We start from the raw sequence: 22,748 nt of genomic DNA on the forward strand, positions 1-22,748 counted from the left end.
AAAAACTGTTTTCTTCTTCCTTCTCCTCCGTCTGTTTTTCTGCTTAATATCTACTTTAATACTAGTTGTACTGGTCTTACTAAAAAGTTCTGTAGCTATTTTTTCAGTTGAGAATGTCCTAACGACAAATTGTGTTTTCGTTTTTTCAGTTGACGTTGTCGGAAATTTTGTACCAAATGGTACATTAGCGCTTTCAACTTGCTGTGGGTACGTAATTTCTGTACTGGACAATTTTTTTTCTGGAAATGTAGGTTTAGTTTTTTGGTCGACTCTGAAGTCCTTCTTTTCGACGTTAAATGTAATATCCAGAAATCTGTTCTGTTGCGTTGCTTCTATCGAATCTTTTTCTGTAAAACTCAACGTGTTTTCGCCCAATTTAGTTGAATTAAGAACACTTTCTGTCACAGGCGAAGGAACTACCGACATTTTATTTGCAACAGAAGAAGTTTTTGTCAAACGGACACCAGCTAGTTGTTTCGAGTCATTGTCAGGCACTTTGGGCATCGGGAGCTTCCTTGATGCTGCCTGATTAAATGGTTCAAATTGGTTCTGGTTAATACTTTGATGTCTGTTACTGCTTTTTAGGGTAGTTTGTTGAGACTTTTCTTTGGGATTTTTAGTTTTTGTTGTTGTTTTGTTCGGATGATCTTCTACTGCTTTGTCGTACATCGAATGAACCTTAAATAGAGGAAACAATAATGCCAAAGACAAAGAAAATGATTAAACTAGATAAAGAGTAGTTAACTAAAATAGTCTAGCGGATTGTTTACTTTTCTGAAATTTGGCTTCAAAAAGCTGCTGAAAAGCTGCCGATATTGTTCAAAAAAATGATTAGCAAAAATTATTCGACAGCATTTTTAAAAAAACTGGATGATGAGCAGATATTGAAAAAGGGTTTCGTGTATTTTTTTCGGAAAACTATCTCTAAAAAATTAAAAATTGTCGATATTTTTTTTCAAAAAATTATGTAACGTTTTTTTCTACCTCTTTTTAAATTAAATTGCTGCTTAACATTACGAAGTTGACCTGTGTAATTTGTGAACTGTTAGCTAATTTCGCAATCTTACCGCTCTGTTCAATCTATCTTTGTTCTTGAGTTTCATTTAATTGTTCCAACAACAAATTGACAAGCTTGAAAAACTTTGTTATCATGTAATTTTTGTACCAAAAATTGAGTTTGAATTTGGTTAATAGAGGTTTTAATAAAATCAAGCAAGAGCCTGACAAAAATTACGGTATAAATATCAATTGAACAGGTTATTATTTAAAAATTTATATGTTTATGCACAAGAAAAGTACCTGACCTTAAAACTGTTTGAGTTTCAAGTAAAAATAACCAAATTTTAGAAAAATGAATCGAAAGGTAAATTTTCTATTGCGCTGGGAGCTCTGAAATTGAACATTTAATTTTGAAACTAGAAGTCATTCATGTTTTTGGTGCTTGTAATTGGAGAGCGTTCTTTACCTAAATTTCAGCAGATGAAATTGAATTGAATTAAAAAATTGCAAATCTACCTGTAAGCGTTTTCCAATTCATTAAGATCAAACATTGTAACTATCACAACATTTTAAGTTTTTTCCTTTTATAAAAAAAACAAACACATAATCACGAAAACTTATATCTCTTCAATACGTTCATGATTTCAATTATGGCCTCAGTTTTCAATAAACAAACACATAATCAGTTGTCAAAAAACAAACACATAATCAGTTGTTACAAAAAAAACAAACACATAATCACGAAAACTTATATCTTTTCAATACGTTCATGATTTCAATTATGGCCTCAGTTTTCTACAGTTTTCTGAGAGTAAAAACTGAATTTTTGAAATCTTGGTGCCGGAGAAAATTGTATTCTGAGAACTTGAAACTGCCATCTCCCAACTTTTTAAGAATTCTTCAATTCTACAAATCTTCTTGAACTTCGTTCTTTGTGTCAATTGTACTATTTTGTAATTGAGGGCATTTTGCTTTGCTTTTAAGCATCTAAATTGAAGATAAGCTTAAAAAGAAATCAAAAATAGACAAATTGCAGAAATCTATTTGAGCGACAACGGACTTCAGGAATGAAAATTGACAGATATATATGTCAAATAAAAATTGAAGTATAAAAGGCAATTAATTGGCCTAAGTCGTCTTCAAATCCAAAAAGTCAGAAAACTGAAAATTTGTTTGTGAAAAATCATAAATAAGATTTTCTAAGTGTTTTCTTAATGATACGTATTTCGGGGAAAATCAAGTTTTCACAAACACTCTAGAAGTTTTTTCAACGACCATTTTTTGGAATTGTTTTTTTTGGGAAAAGGAAAATAAAGCGACCTTTTTAAAGATTGTTCTAAGTGGAAAAAATAGAGCAACGAAAGCGCAAAAAATAGAGCATCTTTTTCACGAGCCCTCATCGCACCTTGGATCATAAATTTTGATACAATTTTACGTTTTCAAGAAAACTTTTTTTTCTAGATAATTTCATCATTTTTCGATTCAATTTCTATAAAATAACTATAATGAAAACAATGCATGGTTGCGGCTTTGATGTCGCCTTTTTATGCTTGTTGTTTTTTTTTATACTCAAAACCTTTTAAAAAGTGTTTTTTCTTTAAATTTTTTTTGATAGTTGCACTTATTTACCTTGAGATTGACATTTAAAATAGGATCTATGTGCCTCAATTAGCTGTATCATTTGCTGCAATTGATTTTTAATATGCCGAGAATTATTGCATGAAAAAACACGATGCGATGGAAAACTGCTGTTTTTTTTTCGTGGTTAGAAATAAGGTCTTACGTCACACTTCGACGCAAAAAATAATCAATTATTTAAATTTGTAAAGTTATCGAAATAATTTAACTAGCAGCCTCTTTGCAGAAATCTGATTTGTTCCGATTTCTCTGGAAAATTATTCCGTTTTTTTTAAAAATAACTGTGGAAACAAAATCAACGGATAAAATATGGTAATTTAAGTGATTAAATCAAAAAAACTACGACGAGTTTTTCAAGTAATTTAATAATTATTTATATAGCTTCCAACTTCAAACTTAGTACGGCACCTTTTAGATGAAGAGTAATTCAAAACTGAGCCCTTTTTTCCTTTTCCCCAACCTAGCATTAGCATCAATTTTATGGTGTAACTTGTCGTTTTGCAAGGTTAGATATGAAAATCAAATTTGTTTGCCATGGTCTAATCATGCGACATGCCAATTTTCACGACAATTGGACGATGGCAAGTAATCTTTTACATATAAAAATGGGCGGTGAGAATGAGAGGGGGGCGGGAAAGGGTTCAAAACTGGATCAATAGGTTTATATCTACTTGTTTCCGCTGGGAATTCTCAGAAACTAAAAAACCTTCTTTTGAAAATAGAAGTGACATTTTTTGCGCCGTTTGCTTTTTATTAGAGATCTTAGTTTGTCATTTTTGTTCCGACTTTTGAATCGAAAGTAACGGAATAATTGTGCTCGGGGTGGGTGTTTTTTTTTCTTCAGACAAATTTCGACTTTTTAACTAGCCATTTTTGACGGATTTTTTAAATATCATTCAAAAAGTATTGTTGTCCTGAGCTCAAATTTGAAAAGATATTCTACTTGTGATCATTTTTCGTAAAGTTATGTGGGTTTAAAGATTGCCATTTTGGCCAATTTGGGACAATTAACGCGCGATATATTTCGCGCTATTAACGCGTAAGCGAGATTTAATCCGTCTTAAAAATCGTTCCAAATTGGTTCAAGGAAGATTATATGCCATAATTGATTTGTTAATAGGAGCAAAATTTATCACTTTTTACTTATTATGGCGGGTGGAGGGATATTTTCAAAAAAAATTTCAAATTGAATTTTTTTTTTATTTTATTACATTTACTTTTTTAATGTTATTACTGCTCCATAAAACCTTAAAAGGCAGTCGGAACATTCAGGGCTTCGCCCTGATACGAGCAGTCTTGTTAGAAATTTGATTTTAATTGAAATCAAATTTACACCACCGAAAATAAAATTAGAACGGGAACAACTATGCAGTTATCTCGAAAAGAACCAACTGACCTATTTAAAAAAACTCGCTTTCTAACTTAGTTTTTCTAACATCACACCGCCCCTATGATGATTTTTCAAATATCCATTGCAGTGATTGAAATAAAAAAATGTTGATGGATTTTAATGAACCATTGAAGGTTAATGCGTTGATTTCAAATTGAAAACAGTGTTTCAGCTTCAATCGGGAGTTAGAAATTATCGGACTGAACTATACATTTTGCATGCATGAGTTAAGCCATCCTAGAAATGACTCCAAATTGAAAAAATAAAGAAGGAAATTTCGAAAAAAAAATTAATGTTTTTTTTTCAAGCTGTATTGTTTGTGCATAAAACGTTAAAAATGTTCATTTAAAAAGCCAGTAGCAACAAACAATCATCGTAGCTTTGTTTTTAACAATTTCGCTTGAATATTTGGTTGAAAAAATATAGCAGATAGTAGAATTTTTACATACTGTTCGGATGAGTTGTTTTCATTGGACCAAAAAGCGGCGGATGTTTTATCTGCGTATTTTAATGAGTTATTTATCTTCACACTCTTTCATTACACACCTCTCTATTCAAATCGTACAACCGTTCCTTGATGAGAACAACGTAAGATGACAGCTTCTCCATTGCCTTTTGAACTTCAACTACATCGTTGTTATTTTCTCCAGGGTCCATTTTGACCGGTTGCTGACCTGAAAATTTGACTTTCCTTAATTATATACAAATTTTCGAATATGTGTTTTTCTTAGAATTTACATTACGTGGGTGGCTTGAAGTGTTTTGCTCTCGTCGATCGAATATGTGTTTTTCTAAGAGTTTACTTTACGTGCGTGACTTGAAGTGTTTTGCTCTCGTTGACTTTTTTTGTTCATTTTGTTTCATAAAGTATTTTTCAAACTTACCAAGCAAAACTAACTAAGCATGAATTCTAACCAAGCAAAATGAATTCTGTTAAGAAGTCATCAAAATTGAGCTCTCTTTTTTGATTCATTTGAAATGTTTTTTTTTATACATAAAAACAAGAATATAAACAACAAAAACTCTATTTGAGTAAAAACAAGAAAAAACTCCTCGGGGTTTTTTTTATAAATAAAACGGATCGTCAGCTTTCATAATTTCATACTTTTTATTGAGTCAAACAACAAAAACTCTATTTGAGTCAAAACAAGAAAAAACTCCATAGGGTTTTGTCTTTTTTATAAATAAAACCGATCGTCAACTTTCATTGTTTCATACTTTTCATTAAAATTCCAGAACTTGGACATCACGAATCTGTGGTAAACCCAGTAGCGTGCCGAGGGGCGAGGGGGGGGGTTCTTTTAATTCTGGTTGCCATTTTTTTCTTAAGGGTCCCACTTTGCTGTATTTTTTTGCTGGCCAACATCAAAAGTTTTCTTAGGGCGCCTTGAAGGCCAGTATAACTAAACTTGAGGGGGCAGCGCGCGCCGAAAAAACGCATTTTATTTGAACCAATTTTTTTAGAAAGTGCTCAAAACGTCATTTTTAGCCTATTTTTTTCAAAAACCTGACTGCGGCGCAGAATTGGTCTACCTAAAAAAAAATTCGACAATATTATCAGTTTATTTTCGAAAAACTGCCCCCCCCCGCTAGAAAAATTTCTGCGCGCGTCATTGGGTATGGGTAAAAAAGAAATCGAAATTTTCCTGTTATCAAACTAGAAAATATATTTCAAGTTTTTATCAAAAAGTTTTGATGTTAAAGTTACTTTTCAGTATGTCCTTGTTAACATGTACGACTCTCTGCTCTGCATGGGTTCTAATGGGTACTCTAACCCGTTGAACTAATTTGAGAGTGGGACCCCCGACAACGCCCCTCCCCGCACCCACACCTGGTTTGGGTTTGCGTCTGATTTCGTCTGTTTTCGGGTCTCTGAATACTAAAATGATTTAAACATGTCTCATTAAAGTTAACGAGCCTCATAAAAACACAACATCAAACTTTCAACCTTAAATTCCAAAAAAAATCTCAAATAACAATGATGACCATAGGCTGATTATTTCTAAGGTAGCGAAATAGGATTTCACTAACAATTTAACTGCAAAAATATTTCTAAGATTCAGTCTGCGACACTTTACATGAACTGTTCATCTCTTAAACTTATCTTGCTCAAAGTTTTTGTAATTGCTTCTACTGCAAACATTACTACTGTGCTAATTAATGAAACTAACAAATTATATTTCATCTTGAAACACTTTAATTTTCAGTTGAAAAATTTCAAAATAGACTGACTTTGATTCTGATTGCGGAAGCATTCAATCTCAATTTCACATCGCAAAATCAGTATTTCTTTGTTAGAGGTTAAAATGAGACTAAGATAGGATACTGAAGAAAGACCAGCTTGACTTGAATATAACCGGAAGCACAATAAAAGAGACTCTATGATCTCCAGACGTCGTACCGGAACAGAAATTTAGTTTGAGAAGGTAACATTCAAGAACCATCTGAATACAAAATTCAACTATTAAAGTTTAAGAAGAAAAATTTATTAAATTTACCGTTTTAAAATACAAGCGTAAGTTATCAAAATTGGAAGCTGATCTGAAACAACAAATCGATAGAAAAACAGCATTTAAAGAAATTTTTTAATTCGATTTTTCAAAACTCAATTAAATTTCTTAAAGAATTAACTTCTTACATTTTTAAGCTGAACAAGCTTCTCCTCGAGGCTATATGTCTAAACTTCACCTAGCTTTTTTGATAGATTAAATTATCAAAATCTACTGCTTAAGTATTTCAATACAATTTTTTTGATAAAATAGTTGCCCTGCGCAACAATGTGTTGTGTTCTTTCCTCAGATTCTTACAAAATGTTTTGTACAAAAACTATAGTAGACACATTTTTCTAGACTGATTTAATTGAGATAAAATAGCGCCTGTTCAAGGAAATATGATGCCTGGATTGGGCCAAAATTGCTAGTCAAACAATTTTCTTAGTTTGAAAAAAGCGGATCATACACTTTTCATCATTGCTAGGCCAAACTAAGTAATATGTGAATTGTAAGCGGATTCCGCGAAAAGGAAGATCTATATGTTCTTCTTTCGATCTTTCGTTTTCATCAACCGTTCTGTGGAACAATTGAACATGTTTCAAGACGTGTCTCTTGATTCCAGAGACCGACAATCACCAACTGTGCGCCTATCCAATGCACAGTTTGGCCTCGTAATGATGCATTTCCATAACTACAGAAAATTGCATGAAAAGTAGATAGGTAGCAACTTTTTTTTATAATAAGTATTTGCATTTTTCCATAAACCAAAAAACTGCGAGTTTTTTGAGTTTGAAACTTTAAAGAATCGTGCCTTGCTGGAGGCATACAGAATTAAGCAACTAACAATGAATAGAGTTTTTGAGCGTTTTCGAAATAAATTATCTGGAGAAACGAAAAAAAAACCATTTTGTTTGTAGGACTGTGTTATGCACACACGCACAAAAAAAGAATTTGGCAGGCAAAAAAAAATTTTAAAAAGTTTGTTTGAGTACAAATTCGTTTTGCGTTGAAAATTTACTTAAAAAAATCGTTAAGAAAATTTTGAAACTACTTAAGAAAACTTTTGTTGTCGCCATCAAAAAAATGCCAGTCAAACAATTTTCGTTTATGGAAATAGTATGATTAACTTTTCTTTTTCAGTTTTTTGATGTATGTTGACACCGTGCTTCATGCCAAAAAAATTTAAGTTTGTTTTTAATCACTTTTGCAAAAATGGATAAAAATTGTATGAGTAGCATTTTTTCATGGACTAAGTTATGAAATTGTTTTATCAGCATTTTCAGTCTAAGGAGGTCAAACCGACAATAACTTTCTAAATCCAGCTCAGAAACGTTTTGAATTGATCTGAGTCAAACTAGTTGAAGATTTGTAAAACAAAAACTCTATTTTGAAGTTCAGGCTTTTTTTGCTTTGCTTACGTCACTAAGCTTTATCTAGCACAAAAAAGATTGAAGGATGTCAACAAAAATGTGCGCCAACATAAGTTACGTTTTTCGAACTATTTTGTTTATCTCGTTTTAGAACTACAAATTGTTTGTGCTTGGCGGTTTTTTTTTCTAAACCTTCGATGTTTTGTTCTTTTTTTAATTATAGATTTTCTGTACAACTTTTTAGAAAAAAAAACAAAAAATTTTTGTTCGGCGAGGTTTTTGCCTTAGAATAATTTAGATTTTTCATCTAGTCTCATGAAGCATTTGCCAAGCTTTGAAACTGTTTGGATTTAATTTTGAGAATTTTTTTTCTTTAGCAAAAGTTCTCCTATCTCACAACTTTTCCTACAAGTAAGCTTGTACGAATTTTGAGAAAAAAAAGAAACATTTAAAACTAATCAGGAGACATTTCTTGAAGTTCAGGGTTCTCACAACAAATATTTATTTTGAGAATTCACCCTTCAAAATCTTATAAGAAAGTTATAAGATTGGGGAGTTTTCCCACAAATCTTATAGGAAGCTTTAAATAAGGGGAATTTTTTTATAAGATGGTCAACACGGGATATCCTAAATATCTATTTAAATATCATACTAAAATTAATCAAAATATGAGCTGAAACGTAACAAGAGGCTTCACCTCAGATTGTGTTTTTTAAGTAAAGGGAATGAAGAGTTTATTTTTGCACTAATAACACGTAAGCGGAGGCTTAAGGTAAAATTGTTCCAAATTGAAGTAACCTAAACAGTTAGCGATATTAAATAGTTCCTGCTAATACACTTCCTCTAAAAAAAAGGGCTGTTAAAAAGTCGATGTTGTTTTGGAGACAAAAAAAACCTAAAAACTGGAACAAATTTTGTTGGAACGAGACTGCTCGGTACAAGCTTCAAAGTTTTTGGAAAAGAAAATTTAGACAAGATCGCTCGTATCAGGACAAAACCTTGAATGTTCTGATTGCCTGTTAAGGTCTTTGGAGCAGTAATAACTTGAAAAAATTAAATATAAAAACAATAAAATGATTTTTTTTCTTAAAATTTGAGACTTTTTGCGAAAAGCATCCCCCACATGCCATATAAAAAACAACTTGATAGATTTCGCTCCTAGTAACAAACCAATTGTAGCAAATAAATTTCATTCAACCAGTTTGGAACGATTTTGAGACGGATTTAATCTCCGCTTGCGCGTTAGTCGCGCGAAATATATCGCGAGTAAACCGTCAGAAATTGGCCAAAATGTCAATCTTTAAGCCCCCATAGCTTTACATAAAATGACCACAAATTTAAACTCAGGACAATATGTTCAAATTTTCAAATTTAAACTCACTCAGGACTATAATAACTTTCGATAAAGAAAAAAATCAGTCAAAAAAGTCAGTTAAAAAGTCAAAATTTGTCTGGAGAAAAAACCCACCCGAGCAGAAATTTTCCATTATTTTCGTTACGAAAATTGGAACAAAAAACTATAAATTTTAGACTACCAGTTTGAAAAATTGACAGTTGATATTTAAATCATGCAGGGAACAAACATAACCAAGTTTCGCTGAATTCAATTCAGTACGATTTTAATTGCTGAACGTTTCGACTTGACTGAATATTTTGCTGTAAGCTGTTAACATCAAAGATGAGATCTTCAAAGCGCGCATCAATTAAAACAAGACTGCTCGTATCAGGGCGAAGCCCTGAATGTTCCAACTGCCTTTTAAGGTATATGGAGCAGTAATAACATGGAAAATTTAAATGTAACGATGTAAAATTTAAAAAAAATTCTAAAAATTGTGAGATTTTTTGTGAAAATATCCCTCCACCCGCCATAATAAGTAAAAAGTGATAAATTTTGCTCCTATTAACAAATCAATTATGGCATATAATCTTCCTTGAACCAATTTGGAACGATTTTTAAGACGGATTAAATCTCGCTTACGAGTTAATAGCGCGAAATATATCGCGCGTTAATTGTCCCAAATTGGCCGAAATGGCAATCTTTAAACCCTCATAACTTTACGAAAAATGATCACAGGTAGCAAATCTTTTCAAATTCAAGCTCAAGACAACAGTAGCTTTCGAATGAAATTCTGTCAAAATTGGCCAGTTAAAAAGTCGAAGTTTGTCTGAAAAAAAAACCCACCCCGAGCACAAATATTCTGTTACTTTCGTATCGAAAGTCGGAACAAAAAAGATGGCCAAGACAGTAAGAAACTAATGTTTCAATCGCTAAAACTGATCAATATAAGAAACCTAAACCAGAAACCTTCAACGGAGTGTCAGTCAAAGTCGAATCCATCGCGTACTTTTTGTCATCCAGAAGCAATTTGAAAATGAAAAATGTTTCTTTTTCTGGATCTTTTTAACTATCCCCCCTATATCAATAGGGGTGGAAATAGTTAACAAGGTACAAATTTCGTTTATGCTTAACTGTTCGATTTTTTTAGGGGGGTTACAAGCTACCATAGGAGGAAATAGTTAACAAGATCCCATTTTCTATATGTTAATTGGCTGTTTTGAAAAAAATTCGGTTGAGATACATAATTTCGTAATATAAAAAAACTCTAAGCTTTTCAGAATTACGCGTATTTTCAAAACCATGACCGTATTGCAAAAAAAACTACAAACATCGAAATTGCTTTTTTTTCAAGATCTTGTTTGTTTTATTCATATTGGGACTAGGGGCGTATTTAGGGGGGACGCTTTCGTTCTTTCTCGGGGATTTGACCCTCTCACAAACCAGAGGGTCCCTCTTTGGTTTCATTTTATGAGATCCATTTTAGACCGACCAACATTAAAAATTTTTTTCTAAATGCGCGTTTGGCGCCAATATATACAAATTTGAGGAGCGGTCGTTGGAAAAAAAACGCAAGTTTCTGGGCAAAATTTTCCTAAAAGTGTTGGTTTTTTTTAGCTGTTGTTATAAAAATTTGCCTGCGTATCAAAATTTTTGGTTAAAATAGGGTCTTTATAGTGTTCTGAGAGTGCTCGGAAAATCAATTTGATGGATCTAAAAAAGTTGAAAAAAATTGTGAATCCCCCTCGAGAAAATTCTAGATCCACCCCTGATTGGGACACTACCTTTTTGCTTGCAAGTTTTGTCTAATCAGAAACAGTTATTTGTTATTTTTAGTTATATTGTCTCTCAACTAAAAGTTTTCATATTTATTGCAATGAAAACTAGTCTCAGCTTGTAGTGGAATGCCTGAGGCTGGAAGCCGATATTAAATCTAAATCTGCAATGAATTAGATTTATTTCCATCTATTACATTCAAATTCATCTATTTTTGGAAAAAAATAATGGCCACTTCTTCCATTAAAGTTTTCTGATACAAGTTTAGAAGTGTAGAGGCGAATCTACATTAAATACACTTAAAAGTGACAGAACTTCTTTTGGGGAAGTTATTTAAACAGATAATCTTTTTTGATAGGGTTTTAAATTTAGATATAGCTTTCAATTCTCTTATAAAATCCAAATTAAACTTAAAGTCTACGCTGTAGTTTTGCAAACACGAATCGAAAAACTATATCAGAGGTATTTTCAGTTTTTTTTTGTATTTGTTCTTTTCTGGGAAAGATTAGAAGGATTAGAAAAATTGAAGCTTACTGATATAATCTCCATATGGAATAACTGCCTCGTTTTGCTTGTTTTCAAGGTTGTTTACTATTTCACCAAATACCTCATTTGACGCATGAATAAAATTGAAGTAAAACTGAACAAAAAAGAGTAATTGCAGTAGTGATAAAACCATTTATTCTTTTTTCGTTATATAATTTTTTCTCTTTTTTTGCGTGGTTTACGCTTCTTTTGCGCTTGGTTGAAAAGTGAACACGATAGACGTTTACATGTTCCAAGAAATGATCTTTCACTTTTGCTTTGTTATTAAGAGAATTAAGCGTCTGCCTTACACTGAAACTGCTCTCAGGAGGGATTTTATTTTGATTCAGTTAAATTTTACTAGTTATTTTTGAGGGTTATTAAAACCAGGAGACGAATTTTTCATAGCACCTGATGTTTTTTGGCTTTTTCTTATCTTAAAAACAACCACCGCGCTCCCTTCAAATAACGAATTTCAATTTGGAAATTTAAACAAATTTGGTTATCTAAATCAGCATTTGGATGCATAATTACCATATTTCAAATCCAAGATTCAAAAATCACATAAAAAAGAATAATTAATCAATTTTTCCCAGTGCGCAAAAGGCTTGCATAAATTATCGAAGCATCCACTAAAAAACAGATTACAACAAGTCAATTTTGATGTTTTTAACATGATTTAATCAGATATTGGAGATTTTACATTGATTTTAGAACAACTTTCCCTAGTTGACGAATGGTTTACTTGATTTAAAAATTTATATATTCTTTACTTCTATGAAAATATCTACAATAAAATTGTTTTACTTTCTTGAAATTTGTATTACTTATTTCGATCACCCATTCATCCGTTCTTCTTAGCTAATGTTAAGGAAGCTTTTTAAGAACTTCAAAAATCCTTGAAATTTAGGGCTGTTCGTTTTAAATTGTAAGTAACTAAGATAAACTTTATTCATGCTCCTTGAATAAATGGCAGTCAGTCTAAAAACAATCAAGATCAGAATAAGACGCAGAATTGACTGAGTTTCGTACAAACTAGCAAAGCCAGTTGTTGTGCAAGTTGCACAGAGTGTTACGACCATATTCTTTAAAAAACTACATGAAAAGTCTTTTTTCAAATTAGTCTCTTTTTTTTGTGCGTGGTTTGATAAAAAGATCTTAAAAAGCCTACAACTTGGGCATATTCAAGTAACTGTAAAAAAAGAGTCGGATAAAATCTTTACATCCAATGACAGACATCAGCTCCTTTCATCAATCTTATAACCCTCCTAACTTTACAAAGAAAATATAACAGAGAAAACCTTTTTTTCTAAGTTTGAACTCGGGGCAACAATACTTTTCGGATGATGCTTAAGAATTTTTGAACAAAAATTTCAAGTTAAAAAACAAAACAAAATGGGCAGTTGAAAAAATCAACTCGCGCACAATTATTTCGTCATTTTTTTCGATAGTCGGGACAAGAAAAGAGACTTTTTGGTTCGCCTCAACTGAATTTGGAAAAGTTATTACAACGGGATAAGTCGTAACGCGTAAATGATTTGCGTTAAGTTTTCTGTACCATTAAATAAATCCAGCAGAAACAACTGCTGGTTCAAAATCTCTTACACTCGAACTCAGGGAGTTAATGTCTTTTTTTTGGGATGCAGAGTTTTTTTTGAAACCACAAGACTGCCTATCCCTAAACAACAAGAGTACAAATCTCTGAAGGTTTCTGCTGCCAGTTAACTGGTTTCGAATTGTTTCTAGTAAGGAATAATTTGATATACAATAAACTGTGACAGATTTCTCCCCAACACCCTATATCAATTAGTAAGATTTATAATTTGAGCAAATTAGAGAACTTAATTGATAATTTTCATTTTGAAAAAAAAAATGTTGGTTTTTCCAATTTTGAACAATTATGAGTGCAGAATAGTTCAATCATAAATTTTATACATTGACGCCGTCAGAATTTCAGATAGAAGCTTTGAAAGCCAATAGATAGATTAAAAAATGCGCTTAGCAGATCAAAAATGATTGCGATCTTTCTCTTAAATTTTTGTTCAAAGAGATGCTGTATTCATTGGATATCAAAACGTTCGTTGAAAACCATTACCTCGATCTTTGAACTTTGAACTTAGTCTAAAAAAACACCACACCAAAAATTAAGAAACATGTTCTTTTTTAAAGCCTGAATAATAACTGTTGTAGCACTGACGTAGAAATTTTTTTTGGATTTTTTTGCAATTAATTGAGTTTAATGGCTAGAAAGCTGAGCTAGCGTTACTCGGGAAACTTCTATGGAATTTAGAAAAACGAAAAACGATTCGAAAATGGTTGGACAAGCTGAGAGAGTCATCAATATTTTTTTGAGACTGTCAGCAAATGCCAAATTGCTGTTTAATTAGCAAAATTGGTCACGGCATTTTTTTGTAAGTCAATACCAATAAAAAGAATGTTTACATTCGTTTTTGTCCAACAACTGAGTGGGCAGAACAAAGCTCTCAGGGAAAATTACTGAGCACTTTTTGAAATAAAAGCTTTTAAAGACTTTTTTATAATCAGAGTATTTTCTGAAAATAAGCAGAGGAACCTAATTGGATTTTTTTCAGCCTAAAAATCAAAATTCTTTTTATTCTTTTCTCGATGTTTACAAACGCTTAGAGTTTTTTAATGCAGCACCAAATGTAAAACTTTTTTGATATGATATTATTTGATGGCGTTTGATTGTCCAGTGCAACACAACCCAAGTACAAAAAAGCTTTATTAGTCTTCGTCTTTTTAATGTGAGGTTTAGATCAAAACGAGTATCAAGACTTTGTTTTGTGAAGTTTGATTTTCCCAACTGGCTAAAAAAATAAAAGTTTTAATCTCACTCTTTTAGTTGAAACAAGACTGCTAGTATATCAGGGCAAAACCCTGAATGTTCAGACTGTCCCTTATTTCATATCGAATAGTTTTTGGGAAATGAAAATGTTGAAAACTTTTACATTTTGGACAATATCAAAGTGTAAAATTTTGTGCGAAATTAATACGACCAATTAGCTAGCCTCAATTCAATTTGAAACGATTCGCCACGCATAAATATTTCGCGTTGCGCTCTCAGCAATATGAATAAACTCTTCAAAGCGCGCATAATGTAGTCCAGAACACAAATTTGACAATTTTCAAACCCCCAGACTTAAAAAAAAAATATTCAGAGGTGAAAATTGACTGAATAACAAAAAACCACACCGAGCAAAAATATTCCGTTTTCTTCGTAAGTCGCAACAATAAGGCACAATAGTCTGTCTGTCAAAAGTATATATAATAAGCACAAATGAATCTAGTGACTTTAAATGGCTTTCAAACTCCTCAAGAAGACACATGATTTTTAATTGTTTTGGGGCAGGACAGCAAAGTTCAAACTCAGCTGAGTTTTTCAGTTTAGTTCATATAAATTTGCTTTATTTGATACTCTTTGCATACCCTTTGATAAAAATTGTCCCAAGAAAGGCGCCGGTGCAACCTAACTCTTTCTCATATTTTCCAATTAACTTCACTGGATAGTTCCAATATACATCTGCTCTTCATCCTATGTGAGAAAAAACTGCTGCGTTTTTTCAAATATTCTATTTTACTTATTGAAAATTGGCGCAAACATGCAAAATTAACGTTGCCGAAATAACGAAAGTTCGTTGCACTAACTCAATCAATCTCAAATGACTCTTCTAGGTCGTCTTGAATTACTTCTTTTTGATAATTTTTCTTTCAGACTGTCAAACTTCGTGTATAATGCATGAAAAAATTAAAGATACTTCGCCCACATAAGATTGGTTCCGTTTACTCTTTCGGGGATTTTTTTTGGCTGAAAATCTCTGCTATCTGCTTAATGACAAAGCAGATAGCGTGCTGGTGGATCGGATAGACTTAATTCTCATCGCTATCTGCTAAATAGTTCAATTTGAAATGAAAGATCAGTCATTTTTTTCAATTGTCCCGATTTTTGAAGAAGGCGATGGAATTTTTATGCTATGTAAAGCTTTTTGGTTCAGTCAAACTTCAATTATTTAACTTGGCATTTTTGGTATTTTTTAACAAATGACAGATATCATTGCCTTGAGTTCAATTTTAAAAAGATTTTAAATCTGTGACTGATTTATACCGGTTTGAAACGTGCTAATTTGGTCAATTTGAATTAATTAACCAGGCCATAATGTTTTTTTAACACGCCTAAACGACCGACGACCGTTTAAATCTTTCCAGATTGAATTGACGTCATCAATATGGTCAAATCGAAACATTACCAGAAGCTAATAACGTCTCACGTTTAATTTACATAGAGTCCGTGTAACTTTTCTCTGGCTTAAAGGGGCTGTCGGCACAATCAGGACTTCGCTCCGATATACGAGCAGTCTTGTGTTGCTTTAATTCAGTTTTGCACAGCTTTCCAATACTTTTATATTTTAGTTTTGTTTATTTTTTTTCTTAAAAACTGCAAGTGATTGTCTTAAAGTTCTGTTCAGGCTAGAAAACTGTAATATTATTGCTAAAATAATAATTTGTATTTAACTGTTCCCACTTTCGAATATTTATGCTCGGTGTGGTTGTGGTTTTTTTATTCAGTCAATTTTCGCCGATCGAAATAATAGTTTTCAACAAAAAAATTTTTATACCCCATTGAAATTACCGACCTCCTGATCTCAAATTTAAGAAAAATATATTTTACCTCTGCTTATTTTTTGTTAAGTTTTGGGGTTTGAAAATTGCCAAACTGGCCATGTTCTGGACTAAATTATCCGCGCTTTGATGAATTTTTTCACAATGCTGAGAGTGTAACGCGATTAATTTATGCGTGGCAAATTATTCTGCGCAACAAAAAAAATGTTCCGAATTGAATTGAGGCTAGCAAATCGGATCGGTCGTATTAATTTCAAACGACTCAACATTTCACACTTTGATTTGATTCAAAATTTATAGATTTTCATTACTTTTTTTTACAAAAACTTTTCGATATGAATAAAAAGACAGTAGGAACATTCAGGGCTTTGCCCTGGTATACGAGCAGTCTTGTTTGTTCATACAGAGAAACAATCTACAAATTATTTCGACCTTTTCGTTATCTTTTTTCCGCCTTGTTTGAATTGGATTTGCCTATTTGAATAGCACTCGTGTTATTCAATATCACCATCATATTTTGAACAAAAGACAAAAGCATTCAAAAAGTAACTTTTATTGTTCGGACCTTTGTAACGAATATTTTTGCTCGGGGTGGTTTTTTTTAGACAAGCTTCGACTTATTAACTGGCCAGTTTTGACGGAATTTTTTGTATGATTCCAAAGGTTTTATTGCTCTGATCTTAAACTTGAAAAAATATCTTATCTGTGATCATTTATCATAAAGTTTTGGGGGTTTAAAGGCTGCCATTTTGACCAGTTTGGGACAATTAACGCGCGAAATATTTCGCGCTATTAACGCGTAAGCGGAGATTTACTCAGTCTCGAAAATCGTTGCAAAATTGTTGAAGGAAGCCTACTTGCCATAATTGATGTATTAATAGGAGCAAAATCTATCACTTTGTACTTTATATGGAATGTGGGGCGATGATTTTCACAAAAAATCTCAAATTAAAAAAAAGTTATTCATTTTATTTTTTTACTTTTAATTTTTTCATGCTATTGCTGCTCCCTATAGCTTAAAAGGCATTGGGAACCTTCAGGGCTTCTCAGGGCATTCTGAGTTTTATTAAATACCAGAACGTTGAAGCTTTATTTAACATGTACGTGTCTCAGTTTACATGTCTAATTTACTTAATTAGACACGTAAAATTAAAACTTTAGGGACTTAAAATTTTAAGTATGGTACAAAATTTAACGATAGAAATGATCCTTGTTACTAATATGAAAAGAAAATGTCGAGCTTCTGCGCAAACCAATGTAGAGATTCGACGAAAAGTTTGCAGCATTTTTTTGAATTTGGTAGAATTTTTGATCAAGTTGAAAAAAATCTCAGTGACAAGAAAATTTTGTTTACGTGTAAAACGAAAAATAATTTGCTTTCATTCTGTGTTGGTGAGTTACTAAAAATAACAAGACTGCTCGTATCAGGGCGAAACCCTGGATATTTTGACTGCCTTTTAAGGTCTACGGAACAGTAATAACATTTAAAAAATTAAATGTAATAAAACAAATTGAATTTTGTTTCTAAATTTTGAGATTTGTTGTGAAAATTATCCCCCCACACGCCATTTAAAGTACAAAAAGATAAATTTTGCTCCTTTTAGCAAATCATTTACGGCAAATAAGCTTCTTTCAACCAATTTGGAACAATTTCTAAGCGCGTTAATAGCGCGAAAAATATTGCGCGTTAACTGTCCCAAATTGGCCAATTTGGCAATCTTTAAACCCCCATAACTTTAAAAAAAATGATCACAGGTGAAAATTCTTTTTGAATTTAAGCTCAGGACAGTAATACCTTTTGAATGAAAGAAAAAAAAATTCCGCCAAAAATGGCTAGTTAAACAAACAGTCAAAAATTGTCAGAATAAAAAAATCCACCTCGAGCAAAAATTTTCCATATCTTTCGTTGCAAAAGTCTTGATGTATTGATGTATCGTTGCAAAAGTATTGATGTATTAATAGGAGCAAAATCTATCACTTTGTACTTTATATGGAATGTGGGGCGATGATTTTCACAAAAAATCTCAAATTAAAAAAAAGTTATTCATTTTATTTTTTTACTTTTAATTTTTTCATGCTATTGCTGCTCCCTATAGCTTAAAAGGCATTGGGAACCTTCAGGGCTTCTCAGGGCATTCTGAGTTTTATTAAATACCAGAACGTTGAAGCTTTATTTAACATGTACGTGTCTCAGTTTACATGTCTAATTTACTTAATTAGACACGTAAAATTAAAACTTTAGGGACTTAAAATTTTAAGTATGGTACAAAATTTAACGATAGAAATGATCCTTGTTACTAATATGAAAAGAAAATGTCGAGCTTCTGCGCAAACCAATGTAGAGATTCGACGAAAAGTTTGCAGCATTTTTTTGAATTTGGTAGAATTTTTGATCAAGTTGAAAAAAATCTCAGTGACAAGAAAATTTTGTTTACGTGTAAAACGAAAAATAATTTGCTTTCATTCTGTGTTGGTGAGTTACTAAAAATAACAAGACTGCTCGTATCAGGGCGAAACCCTGGATATTTTGACTGCCTTTTAAGGTCTACGGAACAGTAATAACATTTAAAAAATTAAATGTAATAAAACAAATTGAATTTTGTTTCTAAATTTTGAGATTTGTTGTGAAAATTATCCCCCCACACGCCATTTAAAGTACAAAAAGATAAATTTTGCTCCTTTTAGCAAATCATTTACGGCAAATAAGCTTCTTTCAACCAATTTGGAACAATTTCTAAGCGCGTTAATAGCGCGAAAAATATTGCGCGTTAACTGTCCCAAATTGGCCAATTTGGCAATCTTTAAACCCCCATAACTTTAAAAAAAATGATCACAGGTGAAAATTCTTTTTGAATTTAAGCTCAGGACAGTAATACCTTTTGAATGAAAGAAAAAAAAATTCCGCCAAAAATGGCTAGTTAAACAAACAGTCAAAAATTGTCAGAATAAAAAAATCCACCCCGAGCAAAAATTTTCCATATCTTTCGTTGCAAAAGTCTGAACAAATACTTATCTGTCAATGAAATGCTTTCAGGAATTTTTTTTAAATTAATTTTTGTGTTTAGGAAAATCCATAAAGCGCGTTTCAATTTGCAGAACGATTTTCAAATTAAGCCATCTGTTTCGAATCTGAAGGAATTGATTCCCCCGGATTAAGCATCTGGCTGCTGAAGTGAAAAAAAATACATTTTTCGTCATTTTCCTTAACGGCAATTGTGCTCACCGACATTGATAAAGAATTAGGAATTAGTTCAAGATTTTTAGTAATAGAGACTAAAGTTTTTTGGGCTGGACTAATTACTGCCAAATTGAGCGCTCTGTTTTACGAGTTTGAGAATACGGTGCGTCCGCTACTCTATTTTGCGCTTTAAAATTTCGAATCCAACTGAAACAAACTAGTTAATTCCAAAAATTTTAACGAAAAAAATAAAACTCACTTCAATTGGTATTTGAAAGCAGACGCGGAACCAAAATGCATCATAATGTATCCTTTTTAGGAAAAAGAACTTTTTTTAACAATCTTGAAAGCGCTAATCAGCAGAGCTTTGGGAGTTTTCATAGATTTTGCCCCGACACAAAAATTAGCCTGACCAAAAAACCATATATTTTTTGTTCCAAGCTTATTTAGCTTTTTTAGCTTATTTAGCTTTTTTGTTCACTCCATAAAGACCTTCATAAATCAAGTAAATTGCCAAGAATGATTAAATATCAAGCAAATATTTTTTAAAAAAGACGCTAATTCTATCCATAAAAAATTCAAATTTTCAGAACTCCGCTAAATTTTTTTCCTCCAGTCATGAATATTAATAGGATGTCAGCAGAAAACTTCAATCCGCACTCTTAATCCATTTAAAAAAGTGATATATTCTGAATTATCACAACTCACTAGATTTAATTAAAGTATGTCCTTACATTTCTAAAGTACGGTTTTAATGAAATTCAATCTAAATGCACTTCCTGTTATTCGCCGAAAAGTGTTCACGTTTCCTGATTTTTACACAATTCCCACAGGATATTTAAAAATATAATTGGTCAACAATTGTTCACATTACCATCTGAACCTCGGTCGTGATTTTATATTCAGACTGTTTTAATTGCCAAAAGGATTTATTTTTTAATTAAAAAGCATTACTAAACTAAATCCATTTGTTTTTCCATTTAAAATATCGAAATTGTCAAAGTTCGCGTTAAATACTAAAAACAATCAGGCTTTGAGAAAAGGTATTTATCGTTGTTACTTTCCGCTACTTTCGCATTTTACAACCAACAGTAAAATAATGACTTCTTTTTAACTGATTAAGCTACAAAGACATCAGATGGTTTTAAAGCTTTTCTAATCACAGTACGCGCTAGTTTTCTGTCCAAGTCATCGGAATTAAAATATGATATTACACCCCAAGGGGAAAATGACCGAGCCTCAAATAGCTCAATTGGGGAATGTGAGTTTTGACAGATTGCTTCGTTCACATTTTTCAATTAAAAAGGATATTTTTTGCTACAGGGCGAAGCTGTCAATGCATCGATTGCCCTTTAAAGTGTCCGAGGTTGGTTTTGGCTGAAATTGATGAAACTTTCAGAAAAAAAATTAAAATATTCGACATTTTGTTAAGTTTTTAAACATCTTCTTGTCCGGATTAACTAGCCGCGAAAACAATTTTTTTAAATAAAAAATAACGTCAAGTAATTACTGATTCATGTTGTTCATTAATGATTCATTGTTGTTGAATTGTGGTCTCACATGTTTTTTTTTTGCATAGAATTAGGTTAAACAGTTAAAAAATCCATTTGTTTCGGCAGAAACTTTTTGCCGAGTTGGTCTTTGATTATTTTTGGGTAGCTGACGACGACATTAAAGCAAGAAGTATGTCAATCGTGCAGTAAAAATTTTAAAAAAAAATTTTTTCCGAAAATTAGCATTACTTAAGTGCATTACTTTCTGAAAAAAAACTCAACAAAAATTTTTCATACGCTTATAATGATATAAGTAGTTCGCAGAACTACAACTTTTTGATAAATCAGCAGTTTTTATGTTCCTCCAAATTATTCTTCCTCAAAATTAAAAATCTTGAGCTGATGCTCGGAAAAATATATGTTTTTTTGTTTTACACGCACTCGCAAAACAGAACTATGGTTGAGTTGAATTTTGAATTCACTTTTTAAGGCAGAGTATACAGTAACAAGACTGCTCGTATATCAAGGCAAAGCCCTAAACTATTCGACTGCCCCTTAATCCATATCGAATAGTTTTTGGAAAAAAGAAGTTGTTGAAAACCTATACAATTTTGGACAATATCAAAAATCAAGTGTGAAAATTTGAATCGTACGAAATTAATACGACCAAATAGCTAGCCTCAGTTCAATTTGGAATGATTTTGTTGTGCGAGATAATTCGCTCTTCATTAATTATTTCTTTCAACAAAGCGTACATAAATTAGTCCGAGCTTGGCCAAGTTTTGTAATTTTCAATTTCTCAAATTTTTGCAGAAATTGATCGGTGAAATACATTTTTTCAAAATTTGCTTTAGGAGCACTGGATAGGCAATGGATAGGCGCACGCACGACTTTGCGTTTGTGTTTTTCTGGACTCCACAGACAAGTTTTTAAACATGTCAAAGAATTTAAACATTTGAACTACCAAAGAGAATGAAATAACACAAGAAGCACGAATGAATCTAAAGTGAGCGGAATCTGCTTACAAATCACAAAATTACACATCTTGGCCTGGGAGTCGATATTTTTGTTAAAAAATTTTATTTTGATTGCCGAAAATGACTGAATAAAAAACCTCACCTAGCATAAATTTTCCGTTTTCTTCGAAAGCCGTTTTCTTCGAAAGCATATAATTAAATTGTTTTTCTTGAGGCCATGGTAAAATCATTTTACAGCCTTTTCGAATTATTTTAATCATTCTTTTGCTCCAAACTTTGGGCGAAAAATTGTTTTCGAAAAAATCTCTATGCTGTTACCATCAGCATATTGATCATTTGTCTCTTGAGCAAGTTCTTGTACGCAAACATTACGTTAAAATGATTGCGTAATCTAAAGCTTTCAGTGGTAATAAAAACTAAAATTAAATGAAACTTCAGGATCATAAGTTTTAGCACAACTTTTTATACGCAAGTCAACATAAAAACTGAAGAAAAGCAATTTGAAACAATTTTTTCTATAGAAAATGGCACTTAATAATTCTGATAGTTTCTTTTCGCGTCAAACATCAGCATAAAAATTGATTGAGCAGCGTGTTCTATGAGAAAAAACTATTAATTCATTAATTAGATTAGATTAATTAAATTAGATGTAAGTTCCGTGCAGGTAATTTTTCGCTTTTCATGACATCATCTGCATCCTGCCTGTTCTAGTACTTTTTTTATTCTAGTAGAAGTTTTTAAAGCCTTGAAATCATTTAAACAGCTGAAGTTCAAAATTTTTGTTTTGCTCTTGAGTCAAAGGTTAAACTCTTAAGCTATTTGATCCCTAATCTATTTAAATTGATTTTCATCTCATGCGATTTTTATTGTGATTTTAATCAATCTTTTTGACAAGTTTTCCATGGTTCCGGAGTCAAGCAGTCAAGTTTTCGTGGG

The sequence above is a fragment of the Symsagittifera roscoffensis genome, chromosome 8 (assembly GCF_963678635.1).
Source record: "Symsagittifera roscoffensis chromosome 8, txSymRosc1.1, whole genome shotgun sequence".
Lineage (NCBI taxonomy): Eukaryota > Metazoa > Xenacoelomorpha > Acoela > Convolutidae > Symsagittifera > Symsagittifera roscoffensis.